This window comes from Schistocerca cancellata, chromosome 11 (assembly GCF_023864275.1).
Source record: "Schistocerca cancellata isolate TAMUIC-IGC-003103 chromosome 11, iqSchCanc2.1, whole genome shotgun sequence".
NCBI classification, from domain to species: Eukaryota; Metazoa; Arthropoda; class Insecta; order Orthoptera; family Acrididae; genus Schistocerca; species Schistocerca cancellata.
Window position 1 is genome coordinate 36,319,776 of NC_064636.1, and position 15,442 is coordinate 36,335,217.

The following is a 15,442-nucleotide window of genomic DNA, read 5'->3' on the forward strand; positions in this document are numbered from 1 at the left end:
TCTTATCATGTCATATATATATAAATTTTTGATTGGCACACATACCAAACGTGGGTCACTACACTGCAAATCTGGACTAGTAAACTGTACAGGGAATATTAAATATTGGCACAAAATAGTGCAGGCAAATCCAAAAAGTGTTTAGACCTTAGATTATCACTGAGCAGCAGCACTAAGGTCGGTTTGACACACGCCTCCAGGTCTGCTGCTAGCTGGCCGTCCTATTTGTTTCGGCAAAGGTGACAGAGCTGTGTCGAAACACGTTTGAGGCTTATGTACTGGGAATAAAACCAGTCGCAGAGCTTTTTTGGTGAATGGTGTGTTCTCTGGAATGGTGTATGTTCGTGGTGCTGTAAAATCACACATTAGAACACAGTATTGGGACAAGGTGCTGTATTCGATAACAGTTTAATTCTACAAAAGGATCAGACATCAAAACCACTTGCGAGCCTTCGGTAAATTCGAATACCCAGGCAGCGTGCCCCCGGGCCGGCTGTAGCTACTCCAGAAAATGTTGCCTCAGTTTCTGGACTTCCTCGGCAACATCAAGGGAAATTCATACGAAGAACTGCAGCAGAGACCAGATTGAGACATTCCAGTGTACATACAGTTCAGGGAAACACTCTACGCATTTATATTTGAAATCCAAAGTAGTAGGTCTTCTCACACCCACTGTGTGACAAATCAGAGTCTCATAATGACTGATAAGGAAGGGTTTGATGTTAGCTGCATCTGGTTCACAGACGAAGTACACTCATATTTGAATGAACTTGTGAATAAGCAAAACTGACGATTTTGACATTTCGAAAATCCCCATTTGTGTGAAACAAAACCTCTACATTTAATGTTTGGCCTGTGGTATGCAGCAGATACATTATCAGCCCCTTTTTCGTGCGAGAATTAAGGTAAAGTGAATGTTATGCTACAATTTTGAAACAGTTTGTCACCTCACCGCAAGTGATGTAGGATCGACCAGGCGCCGAGTGGTTTGTGCAAAATGGGCCCTGATGACATTACAGGAAACACATGTTACTTTTCTGACCAGTATTTTGGGAATACTGTCAATGTGATGGGTTGTCCCAAATTCATTGATGCAGGCACGGATTGGCCTCCATATTCATCCAAATCTTGACTCCTAGTGACTAGGAGGGGCAGTGTGGTTACATGACAATAACATCCCTGTAATGGACTGGCCTGCACAGAGTCCTGACAGGAATCCTGTAGAACGCCTTTGGGATGTTTCGGAACACCGACTTCGCGCCTGTCCTCACCGACCGACATCAATGCCTCTCTTCAGTGTAGCCCTCCGTGAAGAATGGGCTGCCATTCCCCAAGAAACCTTCCAGCACCTGATTGAACGTATGCCTGTAATAGTGGAAGCTGTCATCAAGGCTAAGGGTAGGCCAACACTGTATTGAATTCCAGCATTACTGATGGAGGGCGCCACGAACTTGTAAGTCATATTCAGCCAGGTGTCCGGATACTTTTGACCACATAGTGTATGTGGGAGTGTGTATTGTAAAATACACTGTCTCTTATCAAATAATGTGAAGTCCAGCTTGTAACCTCAACTCTTATGCAAAGGATAGGTAGCTACTCACAATTGGCTATACAGTTGCACAATGTACATCTGAATATAACTTGCTAAATTTCAATTGCTGCTTTACAACTTGGGTTGACTACGCAGATAGGTGTTATCACCTCCTCTCAACTCGCATCCCCTCACCCTCAATCTGCCCTGCTCTCTACTGGTACACCCACTGGATCATCCCATTCTTTGCTCCTCTCCTTTCCACTCCGTTTCCTCCCCCCTCCTAACACTACAGGAGTAGCTTTGCCCTCCACCCCTGGTAGCTTTGCCCGCCACCCCTGGTAGCTTTGCCCGCCACCCCTGGTAGCTTTGCCCGCCACCCCTGGTAGCTTTGCCCGCCACCCCTGGTAGCTTTGCCCGCCACCCCTGGTAGCTTTGCCCGCCACCCCTGGTAGCTTTGCCCGCCACCCCTGGTAGCTTTGCCCGCCACCCCTGGTAGCTTTGCCCGCCACCCCTAGTAGGCCGTCCACATTCCACCGAGCAGCAATGTTTCTTCTTCCTCCTTTCCCATTCTAGTACAGATTGTTGCTCCCATTCGGTGCATTTGTTTCAGGCTGGCCTGATGAGCGAGAAATAGCAGTCCCTTGTGTGTGTGAGATGTGCTTGCTTGTGTGTTTTTTTTCTTCTGATGAAAGCTTTGGCCAAAAGCTTGATGTGCAACAGTCTCTTTGTTGTGCCCGTCTGCAATTTTACATGTCATCTTTATTGTAGTAGCTGTCTGTCCTTTTCGTAATTACTGGCACTGTCTCACATGTAATGCTTGAGGGCATGTTGCAAACAGTTAATAAAATAATGTTGACAAAATGGTGGATGGTTTAAGATCAAAATTATTACAAGGTGTACAACTTTGCTTCCGCCGTTTCTCCCCACATTTGAGGCTTTGATGAAACAAATTGGTTACACATGTATCATTCAAAGTATTTTTCCATCGCTGGCCACTACTTTCTCCCATCTTCCGGGCAGTGTACGAATCCCGCGTCGAAAAAATTGTTCATCTTTTGAAGCGATCAACGAATCGATCTAATTTGTGACTTCGTCTTAAGATCGGAAGTGTTGGTTAGCCAGGCCATGTGCCATTGATCTAACTAGGTGATAGTCGGAGGGAGCAATGTCTGGAGAATACAGCGGGTGGGGTAGGACTTCTCATTTTAACGTTTCCAAGTACGTTTTGGCCTCTTTCGCAATGTGGGGTCGAGCGTTGTTGTGCTGCAGAATCACTTAGGCCATTTGTCTTTTAACTCTCTGGTTGAACGCATTAATTGCATTCAAAAACAAGCACCTGTGATTGTTTGACTTGGTTTTAACACCTCTTGGAGCCGTGAATATTCGGTTTGGCCGTCGATGTGGAAGTGTGACCAGGATATCCCCGTGATATTTTGCGTTTAGGGTTATCGTAATGAACCCATTTTTCATTCCTGGTTACGATACGATGCAGAAATCTCTTCCGTTTTTGCCTCTGAAGCAACTGTTCACACACACACACACACACACACACACACACACACCGTTCAATGTCTCTCGGTTTCAGCTCACATGGGACCCAAGTTCCTTCTTTCTGAGTCATGCCCATAGCCTTGAGAAGTTTTAAAATGGCTTGCCGTGTCACTCCCACTAATCGTGCCAGTTCTCCTCGAGTTTGCTGCGAGTCTTCACTCGGCAATGTTTCCAATTCTGCATCTTCGAAAACATTCTCTCCTCCACCACTATGCCGGTCTACGACATTAAAATCACCGTTCTTGAAGCATTGAAACAACTCGAGGCACGTTCTTTCACTAATATTGTCCTTACCATATGTACTTGAGAGCATTCGATGAGAATATAGTAGCATTTTTCAGTTTTAAGAAATAAAGTTTGAAATAAAGTATATAAAAATCTGTGTTTTTCCATTTGGCTGGTAAAACTTTTAGTGAATATTGTGACTTTATGTCAAGGAATGTGACAGGTGTGCAGCTTAATGTTTTCGTTTATCATTCTCCGTAGACCTCATTGAGGAGGAGAGCCTTCGGGGATGGAGAACAATTAAAAGTCTACGTTAACACGAGACACAGAAATTGTAGAGAATGTAAGGGAGGTGCTTGTGTTGTTGCCCTGGATGATGATTACACGAATATTTTGTCACGATTTGTAAGCGGCAGGTTCTCGAGGTATGGCAATACGCGAACACCGAGAAGTGAGTTTAAACAGTTTTATTAACAAAGGCGGATTATAAAACATGCGCGCTACGTGTACCCGTCATCACTGTGTCTGACATCCTAACACCGGCTAATTACGGTCGTATCGAAAGGCTCCCTGGTGAGCTAAGAAAAGAGACATACTCACACCCGAGGCCGCGCTAGTTAATACTGTGCGCTGCGGGCAGCGGCCAGTTGCGTACTTTGCCTCGCACTGCGGCTGGATTCACATGTACTGACAAGCAAATTGTCAGCATTCCAGACGGGTTGGCTGGCAAGCGCGTGTTACTTACTGTACAGCTGCGCGCAATCTGTAGACCCCTACAAGAATTAATTTGTATACTGTGTGAACAATAACTGCCGAGTGCTGTTCATGCTTATGCTGTTTAATTGTAATGAGAAAATTTAGAGGACAGCTGCTACTTCAAAAGATCTGGCGCCTCCTTGGTTTTACCATTAGTTAAAATTTGTGCTGCTAGTAGCTTATTTTTCCAGAAAACTATTTTTCTACACTAGTTGATGCTGAATGCTATTCACAGTACTTTACTGGAGTGTAGCTTTGTAACGGACACTGCTACTTGCTGTGTAGCTAACAGAGCTTTTCAATCTGAGTGTCCCGATATTCAGGCACTGTGTGGAAAGCGTGGCTAATGACATACGACTGAGGAGGCGGTGCAATTATTAGCACACTGGATTCGCATTTAGGATGACGGCTGTTCAAACTCGCATCCGACTGTCCCGAGTTAGGTTTTCTGTGATTTCTCTAAATTACTTTGGGCAAATGCCGGGATGGTTCCTTTGAAAGAGCACAGCCGACTTCATTCCCCAGCCTTCCTAATCTGACGGGACTGATGACCTCGCCGTTTGGCTTCCCGCGTATCACCTGACCGACCGACGGTGTACATTTTTTCAAAATTTTCTTTTGAACTTGTTTCCAATTTTATGTTTTGCCACAACTTGTCGTTAAACACTAGTACTGGTACAGCGACGCATGGTGAGCATCAGGGTGCATTACAGTTGCAGTCAATCAACCTGGGTCTGGACAAGGTGAGCAGGGCTTTGCTCATGAAGCTGTTTGTGAAAACAACGACAGTAGTACTGCTGCTTTTTGTAAGTATCGATGTATTAAAGAAGTACAGAGTGGTCCTCTTTGCGCACCAGGGTTGAACACAATTCAGAAATTAGAATTAACTGGATATTTGGAAATTGCTCCTTATAGAGGCCGATGGCTGAGTGCACCACAATGTTACTGTTGCCACGGCTGAGAATACTGGATGCAGTGTGCACTCTTCTCGCTATGTCACAATTACTGAACGTTCCACAGTTAGAAAAGTGCTGCGAACAGTTGTGAAATAGTGCATCTACTGTATCTACTTGAATCTAAGCTGCACGTGAAAAATGAGACTCGAAATCAAGGGGAAAAAAAAATTCCAGAATCTAAGCCACACCAAGAATTTGAGACTCGAAATTCAGGGGGACAGAGAAGTTTTAGACCGCACCTCCAAATTGAAACAAAGTTGATCCATTGTAATGCGAGACACAATTTAGGTCGAATAGATGAAGATACAGCTACAGTAGTTTGGTTCGAGTCGTAAGCTTGGCAGTTAAGCTTTACCAGTTAGCCATTGCTATGCGTCAGGCACTCCATCCGTGTTTATACGGGTACCCTTCCTTTCTCAGGTGCTTCGTCTGGTTTGAATTGATTGCTTATTTTGCTTTGATCTGATAAGTGCCATTCTCTTTGTTATAGGTGTTTATGTCACTCTAAGCTGAAAATGCATTACTGTACTGTGTCATGCATTGTTTGTCACATTCTGATAGTGAGTGTTTACGGCCTGTCGCCGCTCGCGGCATGGCTTGCTTTTCTGTGCACTACCACTGCTTACAATAAAAAAGAGAGGAATTGTCTCATTAGCGAAACAATGGCAAGAGACTGCTATTTGTTGTTACTTACACTGCTGCTTTCTTTGATAATGATCAACAAGAACCAAATAATAGACTGTGTATGATAGAAGACGTTCTGAATGAGAGTTTACCAAAAATCTTGCAGGCACCTCTTTAGTGCATTACATTCTGCACACAAATTACTCATCTTAGATTTAAAAATCTAGTCAGTTGCCATGCTTCATTTCAGATTATATCAGTATTCAGCATAAGAATAATATGAATATAAATATGACACAATACCTATATTCTTCAGTGTTTGCTGTTGTCTCACTCTATTTTCATAGTTTATTAGCCAGACAGGATTTAAATGAGATAGAAGCAAACACAAAAGAATACAGGGCGTAATGTTTAGATTCATATTATTCTTATGGTGGACTACTGCATGTAATTCACGATTTGTAAAGGTTCCTATTAGCAACCATCTCTTGTCACAGGTAGGAAAATATTCAGAATGTAGAGTTGGCCATATTGACATACGTCCCCAACAGTCTTGCCAGTCGGATTTTAGTAGTAGATTTTTTTAGTGATGACTTCAAATGCAGTGTTGGTGTTGCCTTCAGTCCATAGACTGGTTTGATGCAGCTCTCCATACTTTTCTATCCTGTGCAATGAAGAGTAGCCACACTTATAAAATACGAATGAAAGTAACTTAGAAATTAAATGCTGAAATTTAAAATAAAATTGTATTAGGTTTTTAATACATCTTATACAAAATGTTTAAAATATCAGTCACAATTCTAAATCACTATCACTCGATTCTTTGTCGCTCATTTCTTCATACAGAGCATAGTTCTATGTACCATCTAGTGCATTGGATACCGAACATTTTTTTATATGCTTGTTGCACAGTCTGATTTGGAACACACTTCCGTGCATCATAAATCCACTGGCACACTTGCGACAATCTTGCGCCATTCACACGTCCCGTTGGTGTCAGTTGTCTGTCGCTTTTCGAAAGCCAGTCTGTGTACATGCATTTAAGCTTGTGGTTCATTCAAGAAGACGTCGAGTGGTTGCAGAATTGACATCATCCCGCCTGGTATTACTGCCAAGTCCGTTTTGCTTTCTTCTAATTTTTATTTTACTGCAGTTGTTGTATGACCTGCGTACACATCTAATAACCAACAGACTGCGTAAACCAAGCATTGCGCCAGGACAGCGATTCCACACAGGCCTAATCCATTCTAGCACCATGTCCTCCGAAAACCAACCAGTTCTGTTTGCTCGTACAATTACACTTTTTGGAAACACTTCTGATTTCAGTAAAGTCTTTCGCTTAAAAACTGCGAATGGGGGTAATATAGGTCCATCTGCTGTGCAAGCAGGCCTGAGGACATCCGCTGTTTTTTCACCCCCTGATGTAAGAACACTTATGTCTTTCTTTCCATTGGTGTCAACTGTATAATTTGACGGCATGTCGAAAGATACGGGAGTTTGGTCAGCATTTACTGTCTGACCAAGAAGGTATTGCTTTTCTGCTATTTGTTGTAAACTTACACTGCTGCTTTCTTTGATAATGATCAACTAGAACCAAATAATAGAAGTGGTGAAATTCCAAAAGTTTTCTTCATAATTTTTCGGCAGCTTCTGTGCAACTGAAGTTCGCCTCCGAAGTGAAAAACCCCAGCGCTTCATAAACAGATCCCTCCAGCTGCGACTAGCCTTAAAATTTTCTGTTTTTGGCTCTCGAGCAATTTCATGTGATTTAATTTTTAAAATTTCGGTGTTCACAGGCAGGAATTTCTGACACTGTTCCTTAACAAATTCATTCAAAATCACTTCTAGTGCATGGTATGGGCCGCACTTTGACCCACTAAATGCTTTCTAGCTACTTGAACATTCAAATAATTTTTCTCTCTGCAGTCGTCATCGCCTGATGTTGTTCTCGTCAATCCAGTATTGCAGACCTGCAGCACGATTACAACTTTGTTCCGCAAAAGAGATAACTCCCCACTTGAATTTGGAACTATAATGAAAGTGCTTCCTTACGGTTCACTAACACCAACAAGCACTTCACAAAATTCCACGAAATAATAGGTGCCGCTACGGGAAATCTTAATGAGCCCCAGCGTATCAACTTGTGCAACAATCATAAAGCCTTGTGCATTGTTGGTATTTTTGTCTAAAGAAATTTATTTTTGTAGCTATGAATATTTGAAAGGCTGCTACATTCAAAGACGAATACTATGGAATTTCTGTTTACTTCGTTGGATAGTGTACAAAAAGGCAGTGGTCGAAATTTGTGGCGGAGAAAAAAGCTCGTATTCTACCCCTTTTAATTTATTTACTGACGCAGGGGTTTTGGCACCAGTATTTATCTTTATGCCTGTAAAGAATGCGTCTGTAGCGCTACATATACACTCCTGGAAATGGAAAAAAGAACACATTGACACCGGTGTGTCAGATCCACCATACTTGCTCCGGACACTGCGAGAGGGCTGTACAAGCAATGATCACACGCACGGCACAGCGGACACACCAGGAATCGCGGTGTTGGCCGTCGAATGGCGCTAGCTGCGCAGCATTTGTGCACCGCCGCCGTCAGTGTCAGCCAGTTTGCCGTGGCATACGGAGCTCCATCGCAGTCTTTAACACTGGTAGCATGCCGCGACAGCGTGGACGTGAACCGTATGTGCAGTTGACGGACTTTGAGCGAGGGCGTATAGTGGGCACGCGGGAGGCCGGGTGGACGAACCGCCGAATTGCTCAACACGTGGGGCGTGAGGTCTCCACAGTACATTGATGTTGTCGCCAGTGGTCGGCGGAAGGTGCACGTGCCCGTCGACCTGGGACCGGACCGCAGCGACGCACGGATGCACGCCCAGACCGTAGGATCCTACGCAGTGCCGTAGGGGACCGCACCGCCACTTCCCAGCAAATTAGGGACACTGTTGCTCCTGGGGTATCGGCGAGGACCATTCGCAACCGTCTCCATGAAGCTGGGCTACGGTCCCGCACACCGTTAGGCCGTCTTCCGCTCACGCCCCAACATCGTGCAGCCCGCCTCCAGTGGTGTCGCGACAGGCGTGAATGGAGGGACGAATGGAGACGTGTCGTCTTCAGCGATGAGAGTCGCTTCTGCCTTGGTGCCAATGATGGTCGTATGCGTGTTTGGCGCCGTGCAGGTGAGCGCCACAATCAGGACTGCATACGACCGTGGCACACAGGGCCAATACCCGGCATCATGGTGTGGGGAGCGATCTCCTACACTGGCCGTACACCACTGGTGATCGTGGAGGGGACACTGAATAGTGCACGGTACATCCAAACCGTCATCGAACCCATCGTTCTACCATTCCTAGACCGGCAAGGGAACTTGCTGTTCCAACAGGACAATGCACGTCCGCATGTATCCTGTGCCACCCAACGTGCTCTAGAAGGTGTAAGTCATCTACCCTGGCCAGCAAGAGCTCCGGATCTGTCCCCCATTGAGCATGTTTGGGACTGGATGAAGCGTCGTCTCACGCGGTCTGCACGTCCAGCACGAACGCTGGTCCAACTGAGGCGCCAGGTGGAAATGGCATGGCAAGCCGTTCCACAGGACTACATCCAGCATCTCTACGATCGTCTCCATGGGAGAATAGCAGCCTGCATTGCTGCGAAAGGTGGATATACACTGTACTAGTGCCGACATTGTGCATGCTCTGTTGCCTCTGTCTATGTGCCTGTGGTTCTGTCAGTGTGATCATGTGATGTATCTGACCCCAGGAATGTGTCAATAAAGTTTCCCCTTCCTGGGACAATGAATTCACGGTGTTCTTATTTCAATTTCCAGGAGTGTATTTGACGGCAGAAGTTAGTTGTGGCGGCACCTACCAGCATTTTACAGAACTTCCGCTTACTTTGCACAGGTGGTTTTTTGGATTACAAAAACTGGAAAAAAGTGCGGCTTAGATTCGAGTAAATACGGTAGTGCAGTTCTAGGCTGCTGTGGATGCTGATGATCATTACATTGAGCAACGTTTGTAACTTGGAACATATACATGGAATGCAGTTAACAAATATTACCCTCTCATGGGTGTGTGTGTAATATCTCTGAGATCTCTGCCCAAACTCTTTGTCTTTAAATATGTCTGCTTGTGCCTGTATATGTGTGGATGGATATGTGTGTGTGTGTGTGTGTGCGAGTGTATACCCGTCCTTTTTTCCCCCTAAGGTAAGTCTTTCCGCTCCCGGGACTGGAATGACTCCTTACCCTCTCCCTTAAAACCCACATCCTTTCGTCTTTCCCTCTCCTTCCCTCTTTCCTGATGAGGCAACAGTTTGTTGCGAAAGCTTGGATTTTGTGTGTATGTTTGTGTTCGTTTGTGTGTCTGTCGACCTGCCAGCAATTTCATTTGGTAAGTCACATCATCTTTGTTTCATCCACATATCATTACAAGTGTATCCACATAGTTTCATCGTCCTACAATCACATGTTTTTCAGTGGGAGTCCTCTCAAGCAGTGAAAGCTTTATTCTAACCATCTTGTAGTTTTCTATATAGGACTAATGGCTGGAACACAGAAACATATGAGGGTAATCCCAAAAGTAAGGTCTCCTACTTTTTTATAAGTACAGAACTCTGTGTGGCAGTTGGTCACACTGTTATGAAGAGTGCCTCACGTGCTGTGTGTAAACGTGCACACGCTGCGCTGAGTCGCTCAGTCTTGGCTTGGCAGCCGTTGAGAATGGAGCTCTCGTTGGATGTTACCGCCAAGTGCGAATTGCGTGCAGTTATTGGGTTTTGAATGCAAAGGGCACTGCACCGATTGAAATCCATCGGCAATTGACGGAAGTGTGTGGTGAGTCGTGCACAGATGTCCAAAATGTTCGTAAGTGGTGTAGTGTGTTTTGCTGCTGGTCGGACCGCAATTCGTGACCAACAAAGGAGCGGGAGACCGTCAGTTTCTGAGGAGGGGTATTGCTGGTCGACTTTATGCCCACTGGGACCACAATTAATGCTGAGAGGCACTGAGAGACTCTGAAAAACCTCAAACGGGCAATTCAAAACCGGAGAAGAGGAATGTTGGGCAAGGGTGTACACATTCTGCAAAACAACGCTCGCCCACACATCGCTCGGCAAACCGTTGCTCTCCTGCAACAGTTTCAGTGGAACATAATCACCCACCCACCCTACAGGCCTGACTTGGCGCGCAGTGACCATCACCTGTTCCTTAGGTTAAAAGAACATTTGACCGGAAAATGATTCAGCTCCTATGACGAGATGAAAGAAGAGGTTCGTAACTTTCTGAACAGCATGGCCACGAGCTGGTTGACATGGGCATACAAAAACTGCCACAGCGTCTAAAAAATGCATCGACAGAAATGGTGATTATGTCAAATAATAGCTGAATGTTCAATCTGTAAACTGATGTAAGCCATTGTAGAAATAAACAGAAGACCTTTCTTTCGGGATTGCCCTCGTATAACAGAAAACAGCTTTCATACTGTGGGGCGGCGGGTGGGAATTAACTGTTGTTTAAACGTAGAATGTTATGTAGAAACGTTGCATTTCCCGGCCGATGCACCATATGTGGGGCGGCTGGTGGTGAATTTTACTGTTGTATAAATGTTTGAATGTAGAAACATTTCCTATTATTTAGAATGTTATTTATGCTGTCTTTCGCCGTTCTCAACACTGGCTCTCTAACTACAATATTGGCAACCAGAAAGTGATTAGCAAAACGTGAAGCCTCCTGGTGCCCACTTCATCTGAGAAATACACTTATAGCTACAGCTTATAGTTCTGAGGAATTAGGAGATTGTCTGGGATTCATAATCAAAAACGATCGTGAACAAAAACTTCGTTATATTCTGAAGGTCACAGATGAAAAACAAGAATCCACACAATCTGACTAACAGAGCAGTTCAGAGTCTAATGCGCTGATGCAACTATAACTGTCCAAATTAAAGGTTTAAATGAATGCTCGCCATAATTTGATGATAATGTTCATCAAACGCCACGCTAAATAATGGTAGAATGTCTGTCCCGCGGCGGCACGTGAAAATACGACATACGCAAACTGAAGATATATCATTAAAGTCATCCCAGAATTTACACTTCACTCGAAAACGATTTCATGGTTACGCGTATCCCGAGTAACTTATTACGGCATCCGAGGTTGTTTATAGCAATGATACCGACGCGACGCGACTCCCGACACAGATGGTGTGCTATTCAGCGTCTGGAGAGAACTGGGGCCTTTTTTCCTCGTGCAGCGTTCTTATATATAAAGCCGCGGTGCGGATGGCTAAGGGAACGCCTGATCAAATCAGCTCTCCCAACTAGCCGCTGGGCTAGTAACGCACCACTTTGTCATTGAATAAATCATCGCTTCCTTTGCTGATGACCGATGAAGCTCTCAATTTAAATGTGCATTCAGCACACAGGTAAGTAATTATAATAAAAGTCTGACGTGGCTAAGTACAATATTTTGGGCAAGAGAATTAATTTAATTACACTACACGCAGTAGACGAGCTCTGAACTTGCCCTTCAGAGATACACTATCACTATAGTTTTATAGTTATTCAGATGAAACTTCTCACATCTTTATGGTTATAGCGGATCTCCATTCTACTTAAATATAAATATCCTAGCCTTATGTATTAGCCTACTTAATCTATCTTGCTTCCTTAAATTTTAAGTCAAAAACCAGAAAATATTGAATTTCAACTAAAATCTTAATTCGTGAGATGTAGAAGACTGTTTCTATTAAATTATTATGAAAAAGGAATCTAAATATAAATTTTTAAGTCTCTAGCTCTTTTCTGTTGTGCCAATGATTTTTACAGAAAAACGTCCAAATTTCGAAAATGGTTAAAGTTATCGAACTGATATTCAACACATATTAACTTGGTATTGCTCCTGACATGCTAGAAACATTTTAATTTATTTACTTGATTTTTAAAGTATTGCGCAACATTTATGACGTCAGAGCTAGTTACAGCGGACTAGGCTGGCACACAATGGAAAGACTGATGCGAATTTATTACGACGTGAGTAGGCTGCTTCCCTACAATACTAGCTCTTTTTCTAGCAAAACTGCAAACATTCTGTGTTCCAGCCGTCAGTCTGCTATAGTTGAGTGGTTGCTTTTCCCTTATTTTATGTATTGCTCCATCCAGAACTTCCCATTATTGTTTAAAGTTATTTTGTGTCTTGTGTTGTCATTGCATAATTCACAGTCAAATTGAAACTTTTTTATCAGCAGCAACAAGAACCATTAAGTAATACAGGTATTATGTACTACAGGAATGTAAGAATTCTGAGATGCTCGAGTAGGCTTCTGCAAGATTTACAGTGTATGTCCCACTTCTCATGAAGCAGAAATATTAAATCTTTGTTCCAGTTTTGGGAAATTACCAATTTTTTTGTAGAAATTTTGCGTTGTTTAATACTTTCCTCCTCTCACTTCACTTTGTTTATCTTCATTCCCACAGGCAACAAACGGTTCTGCAGCTATACGAAGAAGACGGCTCACCGTGACGTGAAGACAGGTAGCAGTGACAGTCCAGACGACGACACGTACTGTTGCCGAGTGTCTGCACCAGAATGTCGTGAGTCACAAAAATATGAAACTCGGACATTACACTCTGGAGATGGAAAGCATGTTTGTAACATGTAGGAAGTACAATTTCAGTTGTCCTGGATCCTACACTGCTTCGATCGTAATGGGGCACGTACAGTGTTACATGCATCTGAGGTTACGTGCAGAATGCCATTTGTATTGTGAGAAATCAATATGCAGTTGGCTACAGAAGGCTGCAGTGTCGGAGTCGGGTTGTTGGCGTAGAGTGTGGGACAGCGCCTGCTCGTGCGAGATGTGTGAGATGGCATTTGGATTGTCTTTAATTGTGTGACACTCTGTACTAAATTCAGAGAGCTCTTTTGTATGTGCTAGAAAAGAATCCACACACTGTGTGTGACAAGATTTTTGTTGTGGTATGTAATACACAGTACCACTTGCGTCGTAAGATTTGTTAGAGACCAATTTCTGCTGTGGAGCTTCCGTTTTTTGAGTTTAATGTGACAGAATAAAAGCTGAGGTTAATGACACTAATGTACAAAGAATTAAATTCTACTACACAAGTGGCATTGTGAATTGCATACCGTTCTCTGACCACTTGGTGTTGCTCTGTGCAACTGTGGCAAATATTACCAAACTGTTGCTTGCACCTGGTTGAATGACTTTACTTATGTGAAGAGACGGGATATTTATGGTAACTGTATTGCTGTATGAGAAGAGTGTAAGCTTCTGAAGACTATAAGGACTAACTTTAGCTCTGTTATTGTGTTTCTTAAATGTGTTATATTATTAAGTATTTATTTTTTACTAATCAAATGCAGTTTTTGGCAATTCAGAATTTAGTTTTGGAAGGAAATGGAGCAGATTGTGTGCTTGGTCAAATTTGCTGGGCTCAATCCAGTCTTTGTGTTCGCCCTAAAGTTTTTACCTTTGTAGCTCCCTCTAGTACCATAGAAGGTATTTGCCAATGTCTTTACTTAACTTGTTGAAAGACAAAATTTTACCAAGGTTAGAGCTAAAATGAAAATGATGAGTGTTTGCTTTTAAACGTAATCCTCATCATCTTTGAATTTTTGAAACCAACAACTTTATTATATACAGGGTGTTTCAATAAATGTGTTTGTCTCTGTAAGTTATGAAGTAATAGGCGACGGAAATATTTATTGCGGTAGGTCACCATAAGAAATGATACACTGTCAGCGGAGCTATGAACATAGTTTATTGTATTATTATCCAAAGAGTTACAGTAAAAAGATACAACTTTTTAAATGGATGCTGATGTGCTGCAGATCATACACAGCACAGTATTCAGAATCTAAGTCCCCGTCTCAGAGCTACCAAACTTTGCAACTGTCCGCTTCCACGGCACGAGACGCTCTCCTCGTCTCGCTCTCTGCACGGTGCTCTTGCGACAATCTTGCCGTCAAACTCTAATCGGCCAATCCTGACGCTGCAAAGGCCTCCCACATCTCCCTCGCAGAGTGATACAATTTCTCCACCTATCCAAAAATTTCTCTGTCCAAACAGCGGGCGTCGACCCTCAGCGTTTCCCACACTTTGCTACGAACTGCCCAATCGGAACTCAGCCCATTTGCTGCTAAAAGAGTGCGCGACTGGGCGGCGCCAGTGCGTATGTCGGACGCTCTCTGTCTGCTCGACATTTCCCCTCTCTCTCTCTCACCTGGCACCCGGCAGCGTTCCTTTTGATGCTCGCCGGTCAGTGGCCGCATCCCCCGGGACCCCCGGCCCCTGCACAGTGCTCTTCTGGCACTCGCCGGCCTTCGCCTCCCCAGCTGCGCCCGTCCACTCCTCACCTCCACTGGCAAATTTACTTTGCTTACACCTATAGCGTGCAACTAAATATTATTATTACCAAAGCCCGTATTATATCAGACACGTGTTTAATCGTCACGTATCTCTCTTTCTAATCCACCTAATAAGACTAATTAACCATTATATGGGTTTATTTAATTCAAACGTGCAGAATAATCTGCGAAATGAACGTCACAAATGAAAGCCAGCTTTCAGTATTGTAAGAAGCGGTCATCTCTCTGATGTTGCTCTTCTTGGGCCTGTTCCTGGCCTCCCTGCAAAGCCTCCATTTTTCCTCCACCTTTTTACTGTTCTGGAAATTGTGGACGGTGCAGTCCTCAACATTCCAGCAACATAATGCGGCTATCTTCCACCAAAACAACAGCTTTTGCAGCTCGTTCGGGGCTTAACGG

The 15,442-nt window shown here is 43.8% G+C and overlaps 1 protein-coding gene across 3 annotated transcripts in view; it reads left to right on the plus strand.

Moving 5' to 3' along the window:
* The window catches only part of LOC126108764 (THAP domain-containing protein 6-like), a 159,095-nt gene extending 144,226 nt beyond the window's left edge, over positions 1-14,869 (plus strand). The window contains exon 11 of one of the 3 annotated variants that reach the window (XM_049914116.1): positions 13,132-14,869. The gene's annotated coding sequence lies outside the window, so the exon portion shown is untranslated. The remainder of the gene's footprint in view (positions 1-13,131) is intronic. The other 2 variants (XM_049914118.1, XM_049914117.1) reach the window with 2 other exon arrangements.
* The last annotated feature ends 573 nt before the right edge of the window (positions 14,870-15,442 follow it).